Raw genomic sequence first — 26,963 nt, forward strand, 5'->3', positions numbered from 1 at the left:
ACAACTTCTGACACCAGGGCCCAGGACAGGCTATTGAGCTCAGTGCCCACTTCTGCTCTCAGACTCTCCTGCCACATGTCTGTCCTGGGGCAGCCGCACCACCGCCCTGTCTGTGCACCGCTCTGGTGCTAGGGTGCAGCCGCAAAGCAGAGATTGGAACACGTGTGCACGCACAGGTGACATGTTTGTGTAGGTGACGTGTTTGCATAGGTGACGTGTGTGCTTTTTTTTTTTACTAGAAGGCTTCTCAGGCCATCACACGAGACATGGAAACGAGCACAGGGTACTGTGCAAATGTCAGATGCTCCCAGATTGGCACAGGGGCCTGCTGCCTCAGACAAGGGAGGAAGCACCCCCTGCCCACCGGTCCCTGCCTCCTGCCCAGATCAGGGGTGCTGCTCTGACCAGCACCCAGCTACCTTCTGGCCCACTGAGGCATCTGGTTCCGGGAAGAGCCGTCCTGGCTGTGTGTGGGAAGCCAGGGTCCACCCTGGCTGCCTGTCAGAGTTCTGACCCTCTGCGTGGCCAAAACGTTGGAACGTGAATCATCTTACTCCTGAGGCAGGTTATCTGTCAAACAGGAAGGGCCTTCAAGTTAAATGAGGTTCTGGGCGTGTTTTCTTGTGTCTGTAAACCAGAAACAAGGCAGCAGGTGTAGGCGGAGGCTTCGCATCCGAGCAGATCCGTCTGAGAGGATTAGAGAGTGTTCTGTATGGAGGCCGTGTGCTGATTCTGGTGGTGGAGCCCTGGCCTCGGCCTTTGACTCAGGGATGCCCCAAAAGGAGTGGGGGTGCCTGGGCCAGGTGGCCTTGGCCCTTGGCTCTCTGGTCTGAGCCAGGCAAGAGCCAACTACTGGGGGCAGCCCTGGGCCTCGCCGTGTGGCCACCTGCTGCAGGCCAGGCCTGGCCCTGGGCACAGCACCTGCGGTGTTGCTGAAGCCCAGGAGGATCTCAGGGGAGACACAGGTGCAGGTAGGGTGGGAAATGGATTCTGGCTGATCCCCAAACCCAGACTTGGTACTGCTGGGGTCAGATTGATCCAGGCTCACCCCTCAGTTGACCACCTGCCAGTCACAGGACAGGAGGGGCCTCCCCACATGGCCACACCTATCAAGTGCCTCCTGGGACTCAGGACCTGCCCATCTCTGCTTCCCAGCCCTGGGCAGCCAGTACCCCCACCTGAACTGACCCCCCAACCTCTCTCAGGGCTGCTTCATAGTGTGTCATGCTCCTTGGGCACCCCAGGGCAATACTTTGCTCCTTGCATCTTGTGCTGGCCCCTGATGGTGTGGGGTGGGGTGCTGCCCCTTGGGTGGGCCGGAGGCCCCACAGGGTGCGGACCAGTGCCCTCTCCTCCCCTTCTGCGCTGAGCTGGGCAGACTTGCAGATCTCCCTGGTGCAGGCTTGCAGTTGCCAGGGTTGGGCTCTCCCGTCGCTCCCCCGACGGTCAAGGTATAAGGCACTGGGCTTTAGGTCGGAACTTGGGGCTGTGCCTGCTGTCATTTGCTGTCACGGTTTATTGGTGTTTGCAGCCTAGACTTGCTCCAGGGTCTTATGGGCCTGCAGGTGGTCTGAACCCCAGGGGTCCTGACAGCCCCCCTGACTTTTGGTGGCACCTGTCCCCATGTACCTTGCCCTGCCTGGCCACCAGGAGAAGAGGCCCTGCCTGCTGGCACCATTTTTAGTGGAAAGTGCCAGACACACACCCCAGGGCAGCCTGGCCCTGGCAAGGTCTGGCACGAGGGGAGAGTGGGGCCCTAGAGGTGGGGAGCAGAAGCGGTCTGAGTGATCCGTGCTCTCCAAGGGGCTGGCAATGGGAAGGGCCCCGCTGGTGCGAGACCTGGACACAGGAAGCTGCCTGGGGTTGAGCAGACTGATCCTGTGCACAGCGTGGGGGTGTGCTGTGAAGGGGCAGGTCCCCGCTGAGGCTTTGCCTGCCGGGGCCTCTGGGCGCTGTCCACCTTGAGCTGGCGCTTTTTTGCCAGACCCCTGGCGCAGTGTCTGCTCTGTGGAGCTTGCTCACGCCTCCCCAGCCACGCTCTGTCCCTTGTCCCCTGAGCATCTCCTCTTGTGCCGCTGCGTGTAGTCATGCGGGGTCATGGCTGCTCAAGGGTTTGCCCCCTGAGCTTCAGGCCTTGTCACTCCACCCTGTACCGCACCCCGTCCAGTCCCTGGCACAGAGGCGACCTCAACAAGGATGGCTGAGGGAGTGCTCGCAGCCACTCTGACCGCGCGTGAAGCATCTGACCCCTGAGTGTGCTTCACTGACACACTGAGGCTGATGATTCACTTAGGAGAAAAAATTATATACCCAAATGCATTCCAGATGAAGGGGTTTAAATATAAGAACTAAGCTCTCCCAAAATACTCAAGATAGAGATAAGATATTTTTATGACTGGGAAAGGTGGAAGGCTTTCTGATCATGGTGCCAGGGACAAAGCAAAGTGGGAGATGCCCGATGGCCAGCGCCCATAGTCTACACCACGGAACAGCCGCAGGGCCACCAGAGCCCCAGGTCCGGTGAACAAAGGCCCACGCTCACCAGCTGGGCAAACGTACGTGCAGCCTAAGCGAGACGTTTAAATTCCTCAACATGCAGAGTTTTTGGAACATATTCCGGGAATGCAACAACTCTGGGAAACGAAAATGGGCTCAGGGTCGACAACAGGAACTCATGAAAAGAAGAGACGCAAGTGGCCGGTGGGATGTGCCCGTCAGTGATGGGAATGGGCCACTCCACGTGGGAAAGCCCTGGGCTGTGTGGCCTGCCAGTGCCCTGGCCGAGTGGCTGCCGGCTAAGTTTTGCGACAGTCTGTTACACGATAGTAGAAACCTGGGTTCTCTCTCAGACTTTCTGTTTTTTTCTGACGATTTTGCTTATAATTTTTATGGCTTTACCCTGTAAACTGTGAAGTGTACTGCTGAACAGAAGTACCCACCACACCGATCTGGTAACGAGGGGATTATCACCAAGCAAACACCCAGGTAACCCCAGCTGGGTTCAAGAAATGGCAGGTGCCCTTGCCCCCTGTCTCCCCAGGGATGACACCAGCCTGACCTCTACCACCTCCCTTTGCTCATTTCTAAGCTCTGTCACCTACAGGGGTCACACAGGGTATGTGCCTATGAACAAGTCCTGCTCAGCTTCCTGTTTGTGAGAAAATCCCCGTGGGGTGGGGGGTGGCTGGGTCCTTCTCTAATGGACCAGAGTCCATTCTGCTGTACATGGGCATTTGGGATGTTCCCTGTGTGGGGCCATTGCAAATATTGCCTCTTTGGACGCCTTGGTGGGCACGTGCCCACAGTTCCCCTGGGTGCCCATCTAGAAGTGGAATTTCAGGGCCATGCGGTGTTTTACGCTTTAGTAGATGACAGCAGGCTGTTTGCCAAGGTGGTCTTCCAGGTACGTTCCCACCGCAGGGTGTGAGGTCCTCGTTGCCCCACGAGCTCGCCTGCACGCCTGCATGTGGTGTGGCTGGCCCTGGCCCGCCAGCGTAGACGGGGTCTCTCCCGGCTCGCTTTGCTGAGAGGCATCTGCTTTCTTCCTGCTGCAGCCAAAACAGATAGACCGAGACCTCCTTAGAACATCTTGTTATGCTAATATCATAAACATTTGCTCATATTATTAAAACTCTTCAAAAACATGATTTTAATGACTGTGTAATACTCTGTTCTGGATCAACAAAATTCACTTACTCACTTTCTGGACATCGAGTTGCTTCAGTGTTTTTTCTGTTTCAAGTGATGCTGCGATAAGCGTCCGCCCTCCTGGGTACTTTTCCACAGGTTCCTAGGGCGGGTCTTCCCCGCTTTTCAAAAGTTTGCGTGTCCGCGCTTCACTTTCAGGGAAGACCTGCCTCAGTACCTGCTTTCACGAACTGAGAGAAATCCCAAGGGAATTTTTGCCTTTTGCAGCGAGCATGTATAGAGGCAGCACGCACGCTGAGCGGCGAGAGCCGTGCCCCAGCTCCTTCCCCAGGAACCGCACTCAGCATCTCAGCACCCAGCCGCCAGGACCTGTGCTTTATCTCGGTTTGTTGTGTGCGTCCCTTAGCAAGACGTGTCCTGAGGGGTGAGGAAAGCTGAAGGGAGGGTATTGTTGGGTGTGGGAATGCTCAAAACTTTCTCTGTATACATTAACGGTAAGGCTTCTTCGCTCCATGCCGTTCTGGCTTACGAAGGGTCTTGTGGGTGTGCTGCGCTTGTCCTCAGCCTGTGGCAGGGTCCTCCAGTCTTCGCCAGGTGCGTGAGCCAGCATGCGACCCTCCTGTCCACAGAGGCTTGCAACAAGTGGCTGCGGACTGCCCACCCACTTTACTTCTGAATGTCTCAGAAAATACAAGTTTAAAGATTATTTAAAAATTTATGGGTAACTTTACTTAGAGGATAGAAATGAAATATAACTTCCAGGAGAGGGAAAACAAAGTGAATAAGCAAAACTGATCACATCAAAAGAAGATAGGGAAGGAGGTGGGGAAAAAAGGAAAGAAAAAGTATGGTAAATGAGGCATATTAACGTGGTGGCCCAGGTAAGTCTGGTATGCAAGTGATCATGATAAATGAATTATTTAAACTCACTTATTCAAAGAGATTCACATTATACTTTAAAAATCCAACACACAACCTTTACGACAGATCTGCCTAAAACAAAAGTGGCGCAAGGGTTTAAATGAAAGGAGAGAGAAATACCGCCATAAGGAAGTGTGGCTGGGATTATCTGAACTCCCCTACAGGATGAAGGGCATTCACAGGGATGCAGGGCACCTCAGGCAGTCCCGGGGCTGTACAAACAGCTCACCCCTAACCTGACAGAAAGCAGAGGCTGACACAGGCAGCGACCCCCCTTCCCATGGCATGAGGGGCATGTTAACACGACTCACGGAAAGTGTGGACCAAGGGGGAAGAAAGATTTTAAAAAGATGTAAATAAAAAATAGTAAGTTTGGTTTAATAGAATTTTGCTCTCTACGAACAGAATATGCATTTATTTCTAGCACATGAGAAACATTTACAAATGTTTGACCTGCTTTTGGAAAATTTCAATAACCCAGAAGCCTCGACAGTATACAGACTCCATATGTCCCATCCACAGTGCAATCATATTAGATATCAAAAGAGAAAATTTAAATGCCAAAGCCGTATGTGCATGCAGATAATACATTGAGGAAAAATTGGAATCATACTAGAAATCACTGAATGACAGTAAAAAACCACCAAGACTTGTGGGATGCAGCTAAGACAGTAATTAAAGGAAAATTTATAGCCTTAAATATAATATTAGAAGACAATAAATATTTGAAAGATTTTAGCTCAACATTCTACTTAAGCTGGAAAAAGAATAAGAGAACAACAGTGCAAAAAAAACCCCTTAAGGGTTAAAATAATAAGCAAAGTTATTGGAGTAGAAAAAAGTTATGGAGATGACCAACAAAACCAAAAGTTAAGTTTTAGGTCAGACTGACATTGTAGGCCCCAGGAGCACAGGGGTCTGTTTTTCCAGGTGTATCTCCAGCATTCAGAAATAGCACTTGTACATAGTAGTGGCTGAATAAATGTTTGTTGAATGAAAAACACATTTCTAAAGGATATGATTCAACTATTTTTTTTTGAGAGGGCATCTCTCATATTTATTGATCAAATGGTTGTTAACAACAATAAAATTCTGTATAGGGGACTCAATGCACAATCATTAATCAACCCCAAGCCTAATTCTCGTCAGTCTCCAATCTTCTGGAGCATAACAAACAAGTTCTTACATGGTGAACAGTGCAAGGGCAGTCATCACAGAAACTTTTGGTTTTGATCACACATCATGAACTATAAACAATCAAGTCGGATATGATTATTCATTTGATTTTTTTTTTTGAGAGGGCATCTCTCATATTTATTGATCAAATGGTTGTTAACGACAATAAAATTCTGTATAGGGGACTCAATGCTCAGTGCACAATCATTAATCCATCCCAAGCCTAATTCTCATCACTCTCCAATCTTCTAAGCATAACGAACAAGTTCTTAGATGGTGAACAGTGCAAGGGCAGTCATCACAGAAACTTTCGGTTTTGATCACACATTATGAACTATAAATCAGGTCAAATATGAATATTTGTTTGATTTTTATACTTGATTTATATGTGAATCCCACATTTCTCCCTTATTATTATTATTATTTTTTTAAATAAAATGCTGAAGTGGTAGGTAGATGCAAGATAAAGGTAGAAAACATAGTTCAGTGCTGTAAGAGAGCAAATGTAGATGATCAGGTGTGTGCCTGTGACTATGTGTTAATCCAAGCTAGACAAGGGCAATAAAACATCCACGGATGCAGAAGATTTCTCTCAAAGCAGGGGGGGTGAGGTTCTAAGCCTCACCTCTGTTGATCCCCAATTTCTCACCTGATGGCCCCCCTGCGACTGTGCCTGTCTTAGGTTGTTCCTCCCTTGAGGAATCTTACCCTTCCCTGGCTAACCAGTCATCTTCCGGGGCCATACAGGGAAATGTAAAGTTGGTAAGTGAGAGAGAAGCCATATTGTTTGAAAAGGTTAGCTTTTTACTTCTTTGCAGATTTATGCCCTGTGGCTTCTATGCCCAGCATTTGTCTCAAGGTATCTTTACCACCTGGAGGAATTATGATACTCGGTAAATTCAATATGAGGCACAAATTCTATTTAAGGGTTGTAATTAGGAAGGAAGAAGAAAAGCTATAGGAGTAGCAGATGGAAGATAACATGGGAAGATTATTTCTTTGACATATCTTCTTGTAGAGTAACATAAGCATGTATAGGTTTTCAACTACTAATTAAATTGCGTCCACACATTAACATAATAGGAATACAGTTACATAACCAAAGCAGACCTATAATTACCAGCCATCTTCAGTGAAACCAAGAAAACCAGTTAGGCACCCTAGGCATTTGTGAAAACTTATCTATGATATGGTGGATATTGTCCAACTGAACTTGAACAGTCTGAGAGAAATCAGACAAATTAAAACAACCCATTCCTGGGGACTGTTCACATCCCATATGTTCTTTTAACAGTTGATAGTCTGTAGTTGTAAGATTTTGGAGCACTGCAACTTGCACTTCTCCTAATTCTTGGTTGAGTTCCAACAGTATAGATCCAGTCAAATTTGTTGTTTTGCTGTATGCACAGGCCAGCTTAGATATCTCTTTCTTCATTCCCATGGCAAGTCCAGGAACCGGTGGGATGGATGCAGCTATAGCTGTAGCAGCGTCTGGATCTTTGCTGAGGTTTTTTGATGCTCATCTTCTGGCATGACTCTTCCAGAGAGTGCTGATGCTGGAAGTTCTTCTTCATATTGTATCTTAGTTCATTTTCTGGGTAGCCAAATTAGGCTTTGATTCTCTGTATAAACACAAACAGACCCTTTGCCCACACTTTGATATGCCCTTTATACCATTGGGTAGAACTCATTGGAGGTCACCACACAGAAAGTGCTTTTTTTTTTTTAAAGAGAAAGGAATATTATCAGAAAAATGTACCTTCATACCCGATCATCTGACACCCTTTAAGTGATCAACATTAAGGATATTTAAAGCATGCGTTGATCTTTGATTTACAGTTAGTTTTATCCTATCAGGGAGTAATCCCCCTTTTCTTTCTGTCCTTTCTTTTTTTTATCATTAATCTACACTTACATGAAGAATATTATGTTTACTAGGCTCTCCCCTATACCAGGTCCCCCGTATAAACCCCTTTACAGTCACTGTCCATCAGCATAGCAAAGTGTTGTAGAATCACTACTTGTCCTCTCTGTGTTGTGCAGCCCACCCTCCCCTTTCTCCCACCCCCCATGCATGCTAATCTCAATACCCCCCTTCTTGCCCCCCCCTTATCCCTCCCTACCCACCCATCCTCCCCAGTCCCTTTCCCTTTGGTACCTGTTAGTCCATTTTTGGGTTCTGTGATTCCACTGCTGTTTTGTTTCTTCAGTTTTTCCTTTGTTTTTATACTCCTCAAATGAGTGAAATCATTTGGTATTTCTCTTTCTCTGCTTGGCTTATTTCACTGAGCATAATACCCTCCAGCTCCATCCATGTTGCTGCAAATGGTAGGATTTGCCCTCTTCTTATGGCTGAGTAGTATTCCATTGTGTATATGTACCACATCTTCTTTAACCATTCATCTACTGATGGACATTTAGGTTGCTTCCAATTCTTGGCTATTGTAAATAGTGCTGCAATAAACATGGGGGTGCATCTGTCTCAAACTTGATTGCTGTGTTCTTAGGGTAAATTCCTAGGAGTGGAATTCCTGGGTCAAATGGTAAGTCTGTTTTGAGCATTTTGATGAACCTCCATACTGCTTTCCACAATGGTTGAACTAATTTACATTCCCACCAGCAGTGTAGGAGGGTTCCCCTTTCTCCACAGCCTCGCCAACATTTGTTGTTGTTTGTCTTTTGGATGGCAGCTATCCTTACTGGTGTGAGGTGATACCTCATTGTAGTTTTAATTTGCATTTCTCTGATAATTAGCGATGTGGAGCATCTTTTCATGTGTCTCTTGGCCATCTGTATTTCTTTTTTGGAGAACTGTCTGTTCAGTTCCTCTGCCCATTTTTTAATTGGAGTATTTGATTTTTGTTGAGGTGTGGGAGCTATTTATATATTTTGGACGTCAAGCCTTTATCGGATCTGTCATTTACAAATATACTCTCCCATACTGTAGGGTTCCTTTTTGTTCTATTGTTGGTGTCTTTCACTGTACAGAAGCTTTTCAGCTTAATGTAGTCCCACTTGCTCATTTTTGCTGTTGTTTTCCTTGCCCGGGGAGATATGTTCAAGAAGAGGTCACTCATGTTTATGTCTAAGAGGTTTTTGCCTATGTTTTTTTCCAAGAGTTTAATGGTTTCATGACTTACATTCAGGTCTTTGATCCATTTTGAATTTACTTTTGTATATGGGGTTAGACAATGGTCCAGTTTCATTCTCCTACATGTAGCTGTCCAGTTTTGCCAGCACCATCTGTTGAAGAGATTGTCATTTTGCCATTGTATGTCCATGGCTCCTTTATCAAATATTAATTGACCATATATGTTTGGGTTAATGTCTGGAGTCTCTAGTCTGTTCCACTGGTCTGTGGCTCTGTTCTTGTGCCAGTACCAAACTGTCTTGATTACTATGGCTTTACAGTAGAGGTTGAAGTTGGGGAGTGAGATCCCCCTTACTTTATTTTTCATTCTCAGGATTGCTTTGGCTATTCGGGGTCTTTGGTGTTTCCATATGAATTTTTGAATTATTTGTTCCAGTTCGTTGAAGAATGTTGCTGGTAATTTGATAGGGATTGCATCAAATCTGTATATTGCTTTGGGCAGGATGGCCATTTTGACGATATTAATTCTTCCTAGCCATGAGCATGGGATGAGTTTCCATTTGTTAGTGTCCCCTTTAATTTCTCTTAAGAGTTTTCAGAGTATAGGTCTTTCACTTCTTTGGTTAGATTTATTCCTAGTACTTTATTCTTTTTGATGCAATTGTGAATGGAATTGTTTTCCTGATTTCTCTTTCTATTGATTCATTGTTAGTATATAGGAAAGCTACAGATTTCTGTGTGTTAATTTTGTATCCTGCAACTTTCCTGTATTCCGATATCAGTTCTAGTAGTTTTGGGGTGGACTCTTTAGGGTTTTTTATGTACAATATCATGTCATCTGCAAATAGTGGCAGTTTAACTTCTTCTTTACCAATCTGGATTCCTTGTATTTCTTTGTTTTGTCTGATTGCCGTGGCTAGGACCTCCAGTACTATGTTAAATAGCAGTGGGGAGAGTGGGCATCCCTGTCTTGTTCCTGATCCCAGAAGAAAAGCTTTCAGCCTCTCGCTGTTCAGTATGATGTTGGCTGTGGGTTTGTCATATATGGCCTTTATTATGTTGAGGTACTTGCCCTCTATACCCATTTTGCTGAGAGTTTTTATCATGAATGGATGCTGAATTTTGTCAAATGCTTTTTCAGCATCTATGGAGATGATCATGTGGTTTTTATCTTTCTTTTTGTTGATGTGGTCGATGATGTTGATGGATTTTCGAATGTTGTACCATCCTTGCATCCCTGGGATGAATCCCACTTGGTCATGGTGTATGATCCTTTTGATATACTTTTGAATTCGGTTTGCTAATATTTTATTAAGTATTTTTTCATCTACATTCAGGGATGTAGATTCCTGATGTACATTCAGACCAGGGATATTGGTCTGTAATTTTCTTTTTTGGTGGGGTCTTTGCCTGGTTTTGGTATTAGGGTGATGTTGGCTTCATAGAATGAGTTTGGGAGTATTCCCTCCTCTTCTATTTTTTGGAACAATTTAAGGAGAATGGGTATTATGTCTCCTCTGTGTGTCTGATAAAATTCCGAGGTAAATCCGTCCGGCCCCGGGGTTTTGTTCTTGGGTAGTTTTTTGATTACTGTTTCAATTTCTTTGCTCGTAATTGGTTTGTTTAACTTTTGTGTTTCTTCTTTGGTCAGTCTTGGGAGGTTGTATTTTTCTAGGAAGTTGTCCATTTCTTCTAGGTTTTCCAGCTTGTTGGCATATAGGTTTTCATAGTAATCTTTAATAATTCTTTGTATTTCTGTGGAGTCTGTCATGATTTTTCCATTCTCATTTCTGATTCTGTTGATTTGTGTTGATTCTCTTTATCTCTTAATAAGTCTGGCTAGAGGCTTATCTATTTTGTTTATTTTCTCAAAGAACCAGCTCTTGGTTTCATTGATTTTTGCTATTGTTTTATTCTTTTCAATTTTGTTTATTTCTTCTCTGATCTTTATTATGTCCCTCTGCTGACTTTAGGCCTCATTTATTCTTCTTTTTCCAATTTTGATAATTGTGATGTTAGACTATTCATTTGGGATTGTTCTTCCTTCTTCAAGTGTGCCTGGATCGCTATATACTTTCCTCTTAAGACTGCTTTCGCTGCGTCCCACAGAAGTTGGGGCTTTGTGTTGTTGTTGTTATTTGTTTCCCTATATTCCTTGATCTCTATTTTAATTTGTTCATTGATCCATTGATTATTTAGGAGCATGTTGTTAAGCCTCCATGTGTTTGTGAGCCTTTTTGTTTTCTTTGTAGGATTTATTTCTACTTTTATGCCTTTGTGGTCTGAAAAATTGGTTGGTCCGAATTTCAGTATTTTGGATATTGCTGAGGCTCTTTCTGTGAGCTAGTATGTGGTCTATTCTGGAGAATGTTCCATGTGCACTTGAGAAGAATGTGTATCCTGTTGCTTTTGGATGTAGAGTTCTATAGATGTCTATTAGGTCCATCTGCTCTACTGTGTTGTTCAGTGCCTCTGTGTCCTTACTTATTTTCTGCCCAGTGGATCTATCCTTTGGGGTGAGTGGTGTGTTGAAGTCTCCTAAAATGAATGCATTGCAGTCTATTTCCCCCTTTAGTTCTGTTAGTATTTGTTTCACATATGCTGGTGCTCCTGTGTTGGGTGCATATATATTTAGAATGGTTATATCCTCTTGTTGGACTGAGCCCTTTATCATTATGTAGTGTCCTTCTTTATCTCTTGTTACTTTCTTTGTTTTGAAGTCTATTTTGTCTGATATTAGTACTGCAACCCCTGCTTTCTTCTCGCTGTTGTTTGCCTGAAATATGTTTTTCCATCCCTTGACTTTTAGTCTGTGCATGTCTTTGGGTTTGAGGTGAGTTTCTTGTAAGCAGCATATAGATGGGTCTTGCTTTTTTATCTATTCTCTTACTCTGTGTCTTTTGATTGGTGCATTCAGTCCATTTACATTTAGGGTGACTGTTGAGAGATATGTACTTATTGCCATTGCAGGCTTTAGATTTGTGGTTACCAAAGGTTCAAGGTTAGCCTCTTTAGTATCTTACTGCCTAACTTAGCTCGCTTATTGAGCTGTTATATACACTGTCTGGAGATTCTTTTCTTCTCTCCCTTCTTATTCCTCCTCCTCCATTCTTCATATGTTGTGTGTTTTGTTCTGTGCTCTTTTTAGGGGTGCTCCCATCTAGAGCAGTCCCTGTAGGATGCCCTGTAGAGGTGGTTTGTGGGAAGCAAATTCCCTCAGCTTTTGCTTGTCTGGGAATTGTTTAATCCCTCCATCATATTTAAATGATAGTCGTGCTGGATACAGTATCCTTGGTTCAAGGCCCTTCTGTTTCATTGCATTAAGTATATCATGCCATTCTCTTCTGGCCTGTAGGGTTTCTGTCGAGAAGTCTGATGATAGCCTGATGGGTTTTCCTTTATAGGTGACCTTTTTCTCTCTATCTGCCTTTAAAACTCTTTCCTTGTCCTTGGTCTTTGCCATTTTAATTATTATATGTCTTGGTGTTGTCCTCCTTGGATCCTTTCTGTTGGGGTTTCTGTGTATTTCCGTGGTCTGTTCAATTATTTCCTCCCCCAGTTTGGGGAAGTTTTCAGCAATTATTTCTTCAAAGATACTTTCCATCCCTTTTCCTCTTTCTTCTTCTTCTGGTATCCCTATAATACGGATATTGTTCCTTTTGGATTGGTCACACAGTTCTCTTAGTGTTGTTTCATTCCTTGAGATCCTTTTATCTCTCTCTATGTCAGCTTCTATACGTTCCTGTTCTCTGGTTTCTATTCCATCAATGGCCTCTTGCATCTTATCCATTCTGCTTATAAATCCTTCCAGGGATTGTTTCACTTCTGTGATCTCCTTCCTGACATCTGTGATCTCCCTCCAGACTTCATCCCATTGCTCTTGCATATTTCTCTGCGTCTCTGTCAGCATGTTTATGATTTTTATTTTGAATTCTTTGTCAGGGAGACTGGTTAGGTCTGTCTCCTTCTCTGGTGTTGCCTCTGTGATCTTGGTTTGCCTGTAATTTTGTCTTTTCATGGCGATAGGAATAGTTTGCAGAGCTGGTACGAGTGACCGCTGGGAGAGCTTCCCTTCTTGTTGGTTTGTGGCCTTCCTCTCCTGGGAGAATAGTGACCTCTAGTGGCTTGTGCTTGGCAGCTGTGCGTAGACAGGGCTTCTGCTTCCTGCCTGGCTGCTATGGAGTTTATCTCCGCTGTTGCTGTGGGCCTGGCCTGGCTGGGGCTGCTCCTCCAAAATGGTGGAGCCCCGTTGGAGGGGGAGCGGCTGGGAGGCTATTTATCTCCGTAAGGGGCCTCTGTGCTCCCTGCAGCCCAGGGGATTAGAGTGCCCAGAGATCCCCAGATTCCCTGCCTCTGGGCTACGTGTCCTGTCCTGCCCCTTTCAAAAAGCACTCGCCAGAACAAAACAACAACAACAAGAAAATCAAAAACAAACAAACAAAAACCAGAAAAAATGGCCACTCGCTTTTCTTTTTTTCTCTGGCGCTGGCCCCTGGTACCCGCTCACCGGGCTTGCTGCCCTGTTTCCCTAGTGTTGGGGTTTCTGTCCCTTTAAGACTTCCAAAAAGCACTCACCAAAACAAAACAATGACAACAACAACAACAACGAAAAAATTAAATAATTAAAAAATGAAAAAAAATGAAAAATGCACGATTTTCTTTGTCCTCAGGCACCAGCCTCCGGCACCCTCTCACCGGTCTTGCTGCCCTGTTTCCCTAGTATTGGGTTCCCTGTCCCTTTAAGACTTCCAAAAAGCACTCACCAAAAAAAAAAGAGGAAAAAAAAATTGCTGCTCCCATTTCTTTGTCCTGCGGCGCCGACCTCAGGCACCCGCTCACTGGTCCTGCTGCCCTGTTTCCCTAGTATCCAGGACCCCACGCATGCACTGTGTCTGCGCCCTGGTCTGGATGGCTGGGGCTGGGTGCTCAGCAGTCCTGGGCTCCCTCCCACTCCCGCTCCGACTCCTCTCCTCCCGCTGGGAGCCGGGGGGAGGGGTGCTCGGGTCCCGCCGGGCCGGGGCTTGTATCTCACCCCCCTCGCGAGGCGCTGGGTTCTCGCAGGTGTGGATGTCGTCTGGATGTTGTCCTGTGTCCTCTGGTTTCTATTCTAGGAAGAGTTGTCTTTGTTATATTTTCATAGATATATGTGGTTTTGGGAGGTGATTTCTGTGGCTCTACTCACACCACCATCTTGGCTCCGTAACTCAACTATTTTAAGGGGAATAAAAAGAAGGCGAACTACAGGTGCTGAAAGATTTTTAAAATCGTCATCAAGAGAATGAGGAGACAAGACAGAGACTGGGAGAAAGTCTTTGCAAAAGACGCATCTGATACCGAATACAAAATATACAAACAACTCTTAAAAGTCAACAGTAAGAAAACAACCTGATTAAAATGTGGGCCAAATAACACACACCCTCCCAAACAAGATACATCGATGGCAAATAAGCACATGAAAAGATGCTCCACATTGTATGTCACAGGGAAATCAAATTGAAACGAGATGCTACCACACGTGTATTAGAAAGGCCCAAATCCAGCGCACTGGCGATGCCAGATGCTGGCGAGGGTGTGGAGCAGCAGGGGTGCTCGCTCGCGGGCAGGTGCGGGGGGTGCCGCCACTCGGAAGACAGCCTGGTGGTTTCTTACAAAGCTAAACTCACTCTCACCGTACGATCCAGCAGTTGTGATCCTTGGTATTTAACAAAAGGAGTTAAACACGTGGGTCCACACAAAAACCTTCAGAGAAATGTTTAGCTGCAATTGCCAAAACCCAGAAGCAATCACGACATCTTCATTGTGGTGATGCATAAATTGGTCCTTCCAGACAGTGGCTATTACTCAGCACTGAAGAGACGGGCTGTGAAAGACACAGAGGAACTAAATGCATGTCACTGCATGAAAGAGGTCAGTTGGAAAAGGCTGCAGAGTGGGTGACTCCAGCTCTGTGACACTCTGGGACAGGCAGAACTATGGTGGCAGTAAAGGACCGGTGGTAACCAGGGGCTGGGGAGGGAGGGATGAACAGGTGGAAAGAAGAGGATTTTTAGGGCACTGAAAACAGTGTGTGACCCTGGAATGGTGTATACGTGTCCTTACACATTTGTCCAAACCCACAGACTACAACACCCAGACTGAACCCTGATGTCCCTTACTTGGTGTGACAGTGTGCAAATATCAGCTCATAGACTTGGTCAGGTGTCCCAGGCTGGCAGGGGTGTTCACGGTGGGGGGTGTACGTGGGGAAGGGTTTTATGGGAAATCTCTATACTTTCCACTTTATTTTGCTGTTAGTCTAAAACTGGTCTAAACATGCAATCTATTATTTATTAAAAAATTGTAAGTGCATCCTTTGACAAGCTTTGTACCTGAATTTGAAAACCTGGGTGTATGAATTTGAAAACCTGGGTGAAATGGACACTTCTCTAGGAAAACACAAAGAATAAAAATTGACTCAGGAAATAAAATCCTGAATAGATTGATAATCACCAAGTGACTTGAAAGGGTGGCCACGGATCACTCCCTTCCCAAGGCAGCATGCCTAGATGGTTTTACGGCATGTTTTACCAAACCCCTGATCAGAATTTAGGAAGCAAAATGATGCATGAGATAGGGGCTCCCCTGAGGGCTCAAAGCCATGGCTGCACCCCACAGCCTGCGGCTGCACCAGGGCTTGCCTCCGTGCTTACTGGGCCTGCATTGGCCCACGAAGCCAGGTGTTAGAGTTGTGCAGTTGGCTTCTGACTTCTGAGGCCTGGGCAGGGGCTCTGGGTCCTTGGGGGTGGGAAAGGGCTAGCTTGGGATGCTCTGTGGCCTGCTGGACATGGGGTGTGGGGCCTGGGCCTCGGCGGCAGCTGCTGGCTGCAGCTTGACCTTAGCGCACACGCAGGAGGGATCTGGGGGAACAGAGGCCAGAATGCAGCCATAGAGGGGTCATTCTCTGATTGATGGTTTTATTTATTTATTCCATCATGTGTGCAGGCTGACGGTCCCCAGGCCCTGGCCCCCCCTGTGTTTTGGGGCTAACAATGCCGCTTTTATCTGTAATGTATCAGGGCCAGGCTGTTCCTGTTCATGTAGTTTTGAACTGGGTTTGGGTCTCGCAGAAGGAGATGTGCAGCAGCGCTGTTGACTTCAGGTTGTTCTGGGTAATCACAGCCTGCGACCAGGGCCCTTTACTTGGTGGCCCAAACTGGGGGCTGGTTTTATTTAAAGCTAACTGTCGGGAGAGTTTGGCATCTTCTTGGAGGGGCAGAAGACTGTCAGCAGAACTGGTGCCAACCCAAAGGCTGGGAGCCCCTCAGCACAGGCTCCAGGGAGCGGGGTTGGCGACAGCTGCAAAGCAGAGGAGGACATGGAGGCAGACAGCAGGCCGCGCAGGGAAGGGGGCATCAGGGCAAGCTGTGCGGCTGGACGTGGAGAAGCGGTGGCCTGCATGGTGGATCAGCCCCACAGCGGCTAGCGGGGGTGGGGGGGGCAGGGGCAGGGCTGAGTCCATGGGGAGCAACGGCTGTCAGTCTGCCAGCCGCCCAGGCCTGGGGACACTCGTCTCTCTGTCTCTGATGTGGGGGAGGGACATTGGGGGCGGCCACTGTGGAGGGCAGTAGGGCTCCATCTGGGAAAGCTGAGAGGGGCTTTAGGAAGGAGGGTGCCAGGGTCCTCAGTGAGGCTACCCGCCGCAGTCCCCAGGCCCTCCACAGCCAGCGTCCCCATCCCATGTCCCCTTCCCCTCCCCCCTCCTGCCTCGCCCCTCCCTCCCCCCTCCCTCTGTCTCTTCTCCTCCCCCACCCCATTTCTCTTCTTCACAGATCCCATCACCAGCTTGGGGGGCTACTGCCAGGCCTGTGCCTGGTCCTGGGTTGTATGTGAGGAGAGATGGGTGACGACACTGAGATATCCGGGGAGGCGGGGCCTGGCCGCGGCTGACCTGCACCCCAGGGACCAGAGGGACCCCTGCACATGCAGCAAGTGGTGCGCCGAGGCTGGCTGGCGGCCGGCACTGGGGCGGTCGGTCCCTCCCCTCGCGAGTCCTCACTGAGCGCCCACTGCCTCCTCGCGGGCGCCGTGGTCCCGGGGGCAACTGAGAGCCCTGGGCAGGGCCAGGTGCCCAGGGGAGGCTCAGCCCCTGGGGGCAGAGGGCAGGGAGGCCATGCAGGCTCCCCCACTGAGTGCGGGCAGGGCAGCCCGAGCCCAGGGAGACCCGGCCCCAAAGCCACCCCTTCCTGGGCCCTTGGTCATCTCGGGCAGTGGAAGCCGCAGGGGGCAGATGGCTGCAGCCCGACCTCGGTCACCAGGTGACAAGCGGCTGGACGCCTGTCGTTGCACCCGCTCTAGGCTGGAGCCTCTCAATAAAGTCTCGTGGCCACTGTCCTCCCAAAGCTGCTGCCTGGTGATGCTAATGGGGAGAGGGGACCCAGGAACAGCCGCCCTGACCTGGCTATTAAAAATAATTGGCCACCCACAATTTAGGGAAAAATGTGCTCTCCTTAGTTTGGCTGGGAAATGTGAATTATTCTCATGTTGCCATAGAAACCAAGACAAGTTCCCCACATCTTCCAGATATTTAATTCTGTGAGCCCAGTGATGACCCTGTGAGCTCTACAGAGTAGCAGGAGACTGAGAGAGAGGGAGGGAGGGAGAGGGGAGAGGACCCGACGCCGGGCTTCGGGTGTGGGGGCCTGGGTGAGGCTCGCAGACGGGACTCTGGCCCAGCCCGGCGCTCCTCCCGGTTGGGCCCTGGTGCCCAGTGCTCGTCCTCCCCTGGCCCGGGCCACCCTCTGTCTTTGCCAGGACCCTCCCTCGGCCCAGAGTGTCCTCTAGCCGGGATCCCTGGTGTCCTTGAGGCCTGCTGTGGTCTCCGCAGGCGGCTCCTGCTCTGTCTGGGGAGCCCATACCCCTCACGGCACCCACACTCGCCTTGGGTGACAGGACAGGCCCTGCAGCCTCGGTCCCTCCCTGTGCCAGGAGCTGGCCTCAGCCTTGGCCCCCGAACGGGAGAACAAGGCCGTGGGGGAGGCGGGGTGAGCCCCCAGGGTCGCCTCCAGGCCTCCCCCCGGCTGCTGTGGGCCCTCTGCTTGGACCGCCCTCTCAGCCCAGGCCCACTGCCTGCCCCTGGCCTGGTTTTTCCTCCCTGTTCATCCAGATGGTCCCCCGGCAGGCGCTGTGGCCCCTCCTTCCCCGTCTTCCCCGGGACAGAGGTGAGCAGGAGCCCAGCTCCTCTGCTGTGCACAGGACCCCCAGCCCCCCAGCATTCCTCACCTGCCCTACACAGCCCCGTGGGGCCCTTCGTTGTGCCTGATGTAAGGATGGTGGTGGGGGCAGGGGTGTCCAGATACCTGCTCAAGGTCACACGGCCCACGCCAGCCAAAAGGCCATCAGGGCAGGGTGTCGGGGGCCAGCAGTGGTGACCGGATCCCTCGGGGGTGCTGAGCGGGCAGCGGCACCCCGCGTCCTCACCGAGGCAGCCCTGCCCTGCCGGGGGAGGTGGAGTCCTGGGTCTCAGCCCCCGGGTGCACCCGGGCAGCCGCAGCAGCTGGGAGGTGGCGCCCCTGAAGGAGTCCCGTCGGTCGCCGGGTTAGTGCGCCGCTCTCCGTGCCGAGGGAGTCGTGATGAAGTGTCAGTGGGGGCAGGAGGGGCAAGCGGGGGAATAAAATGTCTTCACAGCGTCATTACACTTTCATAATAAGATTTACTTGTCAGCTTAAGTGTAGCGATGGGATAATTTATTTGCTGACCTAATGACGTCCTACGGCTCAAGGTTCCGGGTGGGCTGGTTGCCCTGGAAAGGTCAGGGCGGCCCTTCCGCCCCACGCCCGTGGCCCCTGGTGCACCGACGGGGAGGGCAGTGGGCGGGTGGCATGCAGGGCTGGCGCCTGGCCCGCCCCCTCACCAGCCCGCCGGTCCCCGGGCCACAGCGTCCTCGGGCCTCCCGACCCCAGCCTGGCTCACGCACGCCCTGTGCCCAGCTCTTAGCTGCGGCCTGAGGAGGCCACGGGGCCCTACCACGGCTCAGTCTGTTTCTGGCTCCCAGCCTAGGGGTGTGAGGGAGCATGGAAAGAGGGGTTCAGGACCGGACGCAGGCCCCCGGGGGGGCTCATCCAACCTCGGAGGATCAGGGATGTGTTCACAGAGAATAGGGCATTTCGGCTAGGCCATGAAGGGAGAGTAGGAGTCTGTTGGAAAGACAGCGGCATTCTGGGAGGAGAGAAGACTGTGAGCAAAGGTGAAGGAGCCGCGTGTGGGGCCTCGTGTGGGGGTGGGGAGGGAGGAACAGGAGACGAGCCGAGCCGGACAGAGGCCGGGCCCAGCCCCTGGGGGCCTCGAGCTCCGCGCATGCTCATCCTGTGGTAACAGGGGTAGGCAGGAGGCCTCCTGGCATGTGCAGGGGCGTCTCTGGCTGAGGGAGGCGCTGCCCCTGCCCTGACCTCAGGAGGGGGTGCCTCGGGAGGACCTGCTGCAGGGGGCAGGGTCAAGGCTAGGCCCTGGACGTGTGGTGACCTTGGGGGTGCCTGCTGGGTGAAGGTTACAAGTAGGCATTGCATAAAGGGATGTGGACCCTGGGGAGGAGCTGGGAGAGAAATGGATATTTGGGGGTCCTCATGCTGCATGGGGCCTCCCCGCTGCCCCTGGCCAAGCAGGGTCTCCCCAAGAGGTTGCATGCAGAGGCCCCAGGTCTGGGAGGAACCACCCCTGCCCCCCAGCCCTGCCCCCAGCCTTGCCCCCAGGACCCTCTCAGCCACCTGCAGCTGTGGGACGTACTCATGTTTGCTGTTTCAGTGTGCTGAGCACGGTGTGGGGTTACATGGGTGTTGCAGGTGGCTGCCAGGCGCTGGCTCCGCAGGCCCCCAGGAGGGCGTCCTTGAAGGGCCAGGGCGAGGAGCTGAGCGGGGACGGGGTGGACGTGTGGGAGCCGGCTGGGCAGTGTCTGCACTGGGCCTCTGCGAGCACTAGGAGCCCATGGACCAAGTGCCGCAGAGAAGTGTTGCTGTTCTTTGGTGGTTTCCGCTGTGCCCGCTGGTGAGGGAGGGGTCCTGCCCCAAGGTCTTGGGGTGGCCAAATGCATGACACCCGGCACCAGGTAGATGAGGTCGACGGCAGGTCATCGGTCACGTGCTCCTGGCCCAGTGGAGGAGGATGCCGCCTGCCAGGGCCCCAGGGGCTGGCACTCGGGGCAGAGTGAGCAGCGGGTGGGGGGAGCCTGGCCAGGCAGGAAGAAGGGAGTGATGCCCTGGCACCCACGGGAAGGTGTGGATGGCTCGTTTGAGTAAACCCGGAGCTGGCAGGGGACTGAAGCCGCTCCCCGTGGGCAGGAGGGTGGCGGGCTGGGGCCTTGTCCACAGGAGCAGTGAGAGGGGGCCTCCAGCTGGTTCCACTAGATGCCTGGCCGCAGGCTTGGCCTGAGTTTGGAGTTTACCCCACACAGACCTTTTGGGTCTGAGGCTGAGACTTCGGCACCAGGAGGGCAGCCCTGGGCTGGGCCGGGTCAGCATAGGGCGCGTCAGCTGGTGCGGGTGGCCCACGGGCCCCTGCGTCGCTTCCCCGCCTGTGGCTTCCCTTCCATTGCCCTGGCAGCACCTCCAGAGCTGGGTCAGCGGGGGGGTCTGGGCAGCAGGGCTCGCTGGTGAGCGGCTGCTCGGCCTGGCTCCTCCCACCGGGGGCCGGGCTTGGCTCTCTCCCTGGATCTGAAGCTGCGGGGCCAGCACGGGGGTGGTGCCGGCCAAGGGGCTTGGGCCAGGAATCCACACCTCTGCCCAGAGGCTCAGGGCCGCAGCAGGAGGGGCTGGAGCGCTGAGCACACAGTCCCCAGCTACCCAGTGGCATGTGGTCAAACTGCAATCACAGCAGACAATGGTGACAGTAAAATGGTGATCTGGCTCTTTGAAAGGGCCACTCACTTCAGTGCGTCTTAATGCACGTGAATCATTGCTGGCTTGTTGAAAGTTAGTGACAATTCATGTCTGGCTCAGCGAATGACTCCTTTAAAACAACATGCAGTAAATTGACTCTTATGTGGGAAAAGCAGCCCAGAGAACTTAGTAATGTTGAGCATAAATCAGTGAGCTATTTACTCACAGTAACGCGACACTGCTGGCCTTTCCCATTCCAGGGAGCGTGGGGCCACGCAGCTCACCTCCTGCTAGCTCTGGGTCCACCTGTGTCACCTGGAGCAGAACAGCTGGCTCAAGGGTGGGCCACCCACCAGGGGCCGGAGGGAAGGAGCCCCTGCCCACAGGGCCACGGGCAGGAGGAGGAGGTCAGTTGTCAAGACCCTGGGGCCTCTGCACCCTTCCCAGATGTGGGAGTGAACGGCCATCCTGGTGCCGGGGCTGCCAGCCCACTGGGGACCCTGCCCCGCAAGCATGGCCCATCCAGTGCAGCTGCCACTGGCCGTGGGCAGCTCCTGTCCTGCACCGCTGCCCCTCCTCTGTCCCTCCTTCCTTCCCACTGTGTTCCCAAAACCCAGGGGTGCCTCCGGGGTCACAACCTGGCCTCCGGGCTGCCTGCTCACCTGGGAAACCTGCCCCCCACCTGTGTCCTGCTTTGGTGTGACGGGCACAGGAGGCAGGCCACACTCCAGCTGCCCACGTTTATTCCTCAGGAGACCCCCACGGGACACTCTAAGCTCCTCCCCAGGGAAGACTCCACGCCCACCTTGGGCTTGGCACTGGGGCTCTGGGGGCTGCGGGGCTTTGTGGGGCTGGCCTGCATGCACCACCCCCTCATTAGTGTCATGAATGCGCTCCTGTGCCCCAGTGGGATGTGCTCCTCAGGGCACTCGAGGGGAAGTGCCCGGAGGCCTGGGGCCGGGGGCGGGAACAGGAGGGTGACTGTGCGCCCTCCAGGCCGAGCCCCTGCATGCGTGAGTGCTTGTGCGGAGGGCAGGCGCCCCGCGGTTCTGCCACCAGACCACCAGACCTCTGTCTGCCCTGTCTGCCTCCAGGGACCCTGCCCTGCCCCAGTCGCCTGGGCCTGGGTGCTGTTTGTGTGTGACCTCGGACAGTTTGCCCCCCTGTCTGTGCTGCAGTCCCCAGCATGGGTGGCACGGTAGCTGGGGCTGACGGCAGGGGCCATGCGTGGTGGTGCTGGGGGGTTCCTCACAGAGGTAGCTTTCTGTGCCTGTGGGCCTCCACGCCCTGCTACCCTCTCATCTACACTTAGAGGGGACTGGGTCCTTCGTGGCCGGGAAGGTTCTGGAGACCAGGCCCTGCTCTGCCGTCCCTCTCCAGCCTCAGGGCCTGGTTGGGCGCTGGCTGCCCTGGGTCTGGAATGTTCTGTGCCAGACTTCACAGGGAGGAGGCCCTTGTGCCGGGGCTCACCTGGGGCCTCCCTGACCACCCACCCGGCCGTGGCTGTCCACCCCCAGCACTGTGGGCACAGTGCCCCATCTCCCCACTGGTCCTGGTTACTGTGGCTCCTGAAGGCAGAGTCTGTAGCTGTGGCCCCAGCTCCGCCCAGCACACCCCGTGGGGGCCTGTCACCGCAGGGTCCCGGTGAGGACACCATCCTGTCATGGACAAACCGTCCCTGCCCGTGCTAGCCGCTGCTGGAGCCCGCTGGGCTGGGCTGAGGTTTGCTAAGTCATCCTGGGTACCAGTGCACCGGCCGTGTGTCTGTCCACAGAGGTGTGAGGTGTGGCTGAGCTCTCGCAGCCGCCGTTCCCCGGGGGGGCCAGGTGGCCCGGCACTGACTTACGCCCAGACCGTCTTCCCTAGATGCTGGCATCCTGGGCAGAGGGGCCTGGGGCAGCAGCATCGTTGTGGAGTCCACAAGAGCGGGTGTAACCGCCTGCCCCGCCCTCGGAGGCTACTGTCTCCCAGGAAGACCCTGCAGGCTCTCTTTGCCCCTGGCTTGTCTGTCGGACGAGTGTGGTCTTTAGGAAACGGCCAACAAGTGCAGCATAGATGCACGTTTTCTTCCTCGATCTCTGCCTTTTTGCAACTCCGGGGAGAGGAAATCCTGTGGCAAAATGCCTCTAAAACTGAAATCAGTCAAAGGGAGAAATAAAGTTTAAAACCCGTTTATTGCTTACGAACTGCAGTCTGGGGCCATCTCTTTCCTGCTCAGGCGGAAGCAAGGGACACCCCCTCCCCCTAACCTTTCAGGTTCAGATGAGCCCTGGGTGGCCCAGGTAATCACCCATTGCTATGGAGATGAACTACCGCTCTCCACCCCTGAGGAACACCTGCTGATATGCAGATGCACTAAAGCCAGGCAAGATGTTCTGGAAATATTAGTTTTACCCACACCTGTCAGCTTGGTAAGGTCTGTAGAAATAGCCTTTCCCATGTGTGATGGTCATGTACTCAAAGACAGTGATGTGGAGTTCAAGGCTGCCAGCAGGGTGCCCACAGCTCCACGCCAGGCCAGGACATGTGTGGCCCATCCTCAGTGTCTTGAAGCAGAGAAATGCAGGGTCTTCAGGAGGAGCATGTCCCTTCTGTGTGCCCAAAAAGGGCCCTCAGGAGAATAGGTGCCCAGCAAGGAGAGAGAGCTTAGGTGGGTGTACGTGAGCCCCCCCCACAGGGTGCCAGGCGAGCTGTGAGCACCCCAGGCCGCCTGCCACCAGCGCCCCATGGACAGGTCCTCAGCTTGCGCTCTGATTTGTGGGCTGTGGTGTGGGAGTTATTCAGAGAGGTGACGAATGGCCTTTTGTTCCCAGGAGCGGCTGCTGGGTGTGCTTTGCACTGAGTGGCCCAGCCATGGTCCGTGCTCCCCATGCAGGGGCCTGGCTTCTCCGGGTCTCTGGTGACGTTTGTGATCAGCAGGCGCAGATGCTGCACCCTTGTCCTTTCCTGCACTGGCTCCTGTTCCACACAGATTCTGTCTCGGGCTCTGTCTCAGTGTGGAGGGCATGGTGTCCCTGAGGATACCACGCAGGGGTGGTCAGGAGCAGGGTCAGGGGCCTGATGGCTCATCTCAGTCCCATCCTGTGGGCATGTGGGAGACACCTGGCATCTCACGGCGACATGCGAACCCCATGTCATGCAGAGGAACCTGTCACCCTCAGGCAGGAGATTCTCAGAGGTAACACCTGAGAATGACGCTGATGCCCAAGGTGGGTCCTGGGTGGGGGCAGCCATCCGGCACAGGAGCCCTCTCTGTGGGCGGGGACAGCAGCCTGCCCCTGGGCCGACGATAACCTCTGAGCCGTGCACAGGTCCCCAAGCCTCAGCCGAGCCCCCACATGCTCTGGGCCTCCGCACCATGGCTGCTTGCTCTGTGCCGTCCTGTCCGACCGCTGCAGCAGGGCAGTCCCCTCGGGCACAGTGTCCATCCCTGCTTGCCACCTGGCGAGACGCCTGCCTCTCCTGAGCATTGACTGGGCCCCTCCTGCCTCAGCCAGGCCTGGACCTTGCCCTGCCGAGTCCAGTTTTAGGAGGGACTCCCACTGAGCCTGGTTCTGGAGAATCCCCCACCCGCCATCCACGGGGGAGCTGGGACTGAGCTCCCATCCCCTGTCCTGATGTCTGAGTCCTTGGCCTGCTTCTAGCTTGATGCTGGGGCCGGTTCAGAGGGCCCCCCACCCGCAGTGTCTGACCGAGAGCCTCTCGCCCAGCCCTGTCCCTTTGCCCTTTGCCTATGAATCCCCAGCTGTCCTTGCTGCCCTCAGACGAGCTCAGATCTGTGCCGAAGCCTCTTGCAGCTGCAGTTGCCCCTATAAAACCTGTCTTGCCATTTTTAACAAGTGTCTGGTGAATAATTTGCCTCTGACATTATTCAAGGACTCCTGTCCAGCCTCTGTCCCCTCCCTGTCACGCATCATCAACATTCCCTCCTCCCCTGGGCCCTTCCCATCAGCATACAAACAGGCAGGAGCAGCACTTGGCAGAAGGCCCTCCTTAGCCTCACCAGCTTCTAGCCCTCTGTATCCCATGTCTGCCCCAGGGCCTTTGCTCTGCCTTCTGCGGGGAGCCAGCAGGTCACCCTATCTTCCCCTTGAGTCTGCTCGGGGCTCCGGCCTCGGGGAGCATGGGTCCCTGCCCGCACACTCTGTCCTCCCCCGGCCCACTGCCTGGCATGTTAGCTCTCTGCTCGGGGGTCTCTCTGCACTGGGCTCCGTGCCATCCCCCCTGCCGGGCACACAGTGGGCAGCACTACAAGCCTTTGGACTGGACTGGCATCTCTCCCTTGGGAATTTCAGCAGGCCGTGCGGGTGGTGAGTCTGTTGGCAGCAGGGTCAGGTGGGGAGTGATCCGGAGAGAAGTGGAGGTGGAGACAGATGTTGGACCATCTCCAGTGGGTGGGGGCTCTGGGGCAGGGGCACCTGCCAGGGCTGGGGGGCAGCTGCAGTGTCTGTGGGCTGGCTGGCATCACCAGGTCCTGAAGGGGCTCAGAATTGGTCCACATGCAGTCACGCTGACCCCAGTGACTGAGGAACGGCTGGATCCGCCTTGCCCGCCCAGGGCAGACTTCCCAGGGAGTCAGCCACCGCCTGGGCCCCCGGTGTCTGTTCCCGCCGCCTCCCCAGCTGCCCCCTGCTTTGCAGGGTGGGACCCGCCAGGTGGGACCTGCCCTCACCTCCTGCCTTCTAGGCTGCCCCATCCCCTGACCTGACCCGGCTCCCCGAGGGCAGGCCAGCCTTCTAGCCCCCGTGCTCTTCATTCTGGGCCGCCCGCCTCCTCTGTCCTGCCTGACCCGGACCTTGGGGGGCCCACCTGTGCATGTTGCTGATGGTCCCCGCGGGCTCCTCCCGGGGGGCGGGCGGGTTGGCCCAGGACCCTCCCTGGGCCTGGGGACGTGGCCTGCCACCAGGGCTCAAGCTGAAGGCAGTACTAGAGGTGGCTCTGTGTGGGTGCCCGGTGTGTGTGTGCAGGGTGGGTGAGTAGAGCTTTGAGATCATTGATAAAGAAATACTCCTGTAGGGTCCACTTTGTGCTGTGGACGGCGGGCCAGCGCCTTCCCCCAGTCCTGGTTTGAGGCGTTTCTGCCTCATCCCATCTCACTCTCCGAGCTGGCCCATTACTGCCCCCGACTCCTGTATGAGAAATAAAGACCCCGAGTGGCAGACGGTCACCACCTATCGTACGGTGGTGCCAGGCTGTGAGGGAAGCCATGTGGCCCCCGCTTGGGACTTCTGCCCCCAGGCTGCTGAGCGCCAAAGTCTATAACTGAATCACCCATCTCAGCAAAAAATAAAATAAAATTGAGTCAATATGCCAATATAGACATATTTATTCAGTCGTGAATCACACACATCTAAGTCTATTTTAAAATATTCATAATGGAAGTGAGAAATGTTGAAATAAAGATGAAGTACTATATCGGTAAAGTAACTTAAAATCTTCATTCTATCCACAGTACTAAAACCATCTTGCTTTCACTAAAATACTGTGAAACACATTCTTTCAGGGAGTGCAGTCTGGTATCTGTACTTCTCTCTTTGGGGAATCCTGGCTGATAATTTTGTGATTCTGTCATTCATATAATTTGAAGTTTTGTTATTTCCGTAACATTTTTTTGCAATTGTGGTTTTTCATTTTCCACGGATCTTTTTAAACCTCTTGTCCATTTTGTGAGGCTTTAGTGTAATGAAAACGATACACAGCACGTGCCCTCCCTCCCTCCGCCCGCAGCCCACCCTCTGGTTTCCTGAGGCCGAGCAGTTCAGTTGCGATGATGCATTTTTCCTCCCAGAAAGGAAGGTGTCTGCCTGGGGCCTGGGGTCTGTGGGGCGGCCGCACTGGGAGCTGCAGCGGCCTAGGGCCCGGGGTCTTGGGGACTTGCTCTGTGTTAGGCTGGACTGGTCCCTGTGCAGTCCCCCCTGGCGAATGGTTTCCACAGGTTCAGTTGGTGAGGGGAGAGGGTCCTGGGCACTGTTGTGTGTGTTCTTTCTCGGGAACTCGGGGGCATGAGGGCAGGGGGCGGTGTAGAGGGCGCTGCAGGGCAGGTGAGGGACCAGAGGTGGACATCAGTGCTGCGGGAAGGGCGTGAGGACGGGTTGCTGGGCGTCCCAAGTTTTGGGGACAGTGGCCATGCCCTTCCAGACCCGCAAGCCCAATTAGGGGTCTCCAGCCCCTGCCTACTGGGTGGATGTCATGTGATTGAGACTGCCACCAGGGTTCGTGGGAATGAGCCACGTGTGTATTTTCCTTGAGGGCTAGGGGCCAAGGCCCTGGGACATCTCAGC

The 26,963-nt window shown here is 52.7% G+C and overlaps 1 protein-coding gene across 2 annotated transcripts in view; it reads left to right on the plus strand.

The window, feature by feature from the left end:
* Positions 1 to 26,963, plus strand: part of TBC1D22A (TBC1 domain family member 22A) — a 400,381-nt gene that overhangs the window by 287,398 nt on the left and 86,020 nt on the right. The gene's annotated exons all lie outside the window — the stretch shown is intronic.

The sequence above is a fragment of the Manis javanica genome, chromosome 10 (assembly GCF_040802235.1).
Source record: "Manis javanica isolate MJ-LG chromosome 10, MJ_LKY, whole genome shotgun sequence".
Classification (NCBI taxonomy): domain Eukaryota; kingdom Metazoa; phylum Chordata; class Mammalia; order Pholidota; family Manidae; genus Manis; species Manis javanica.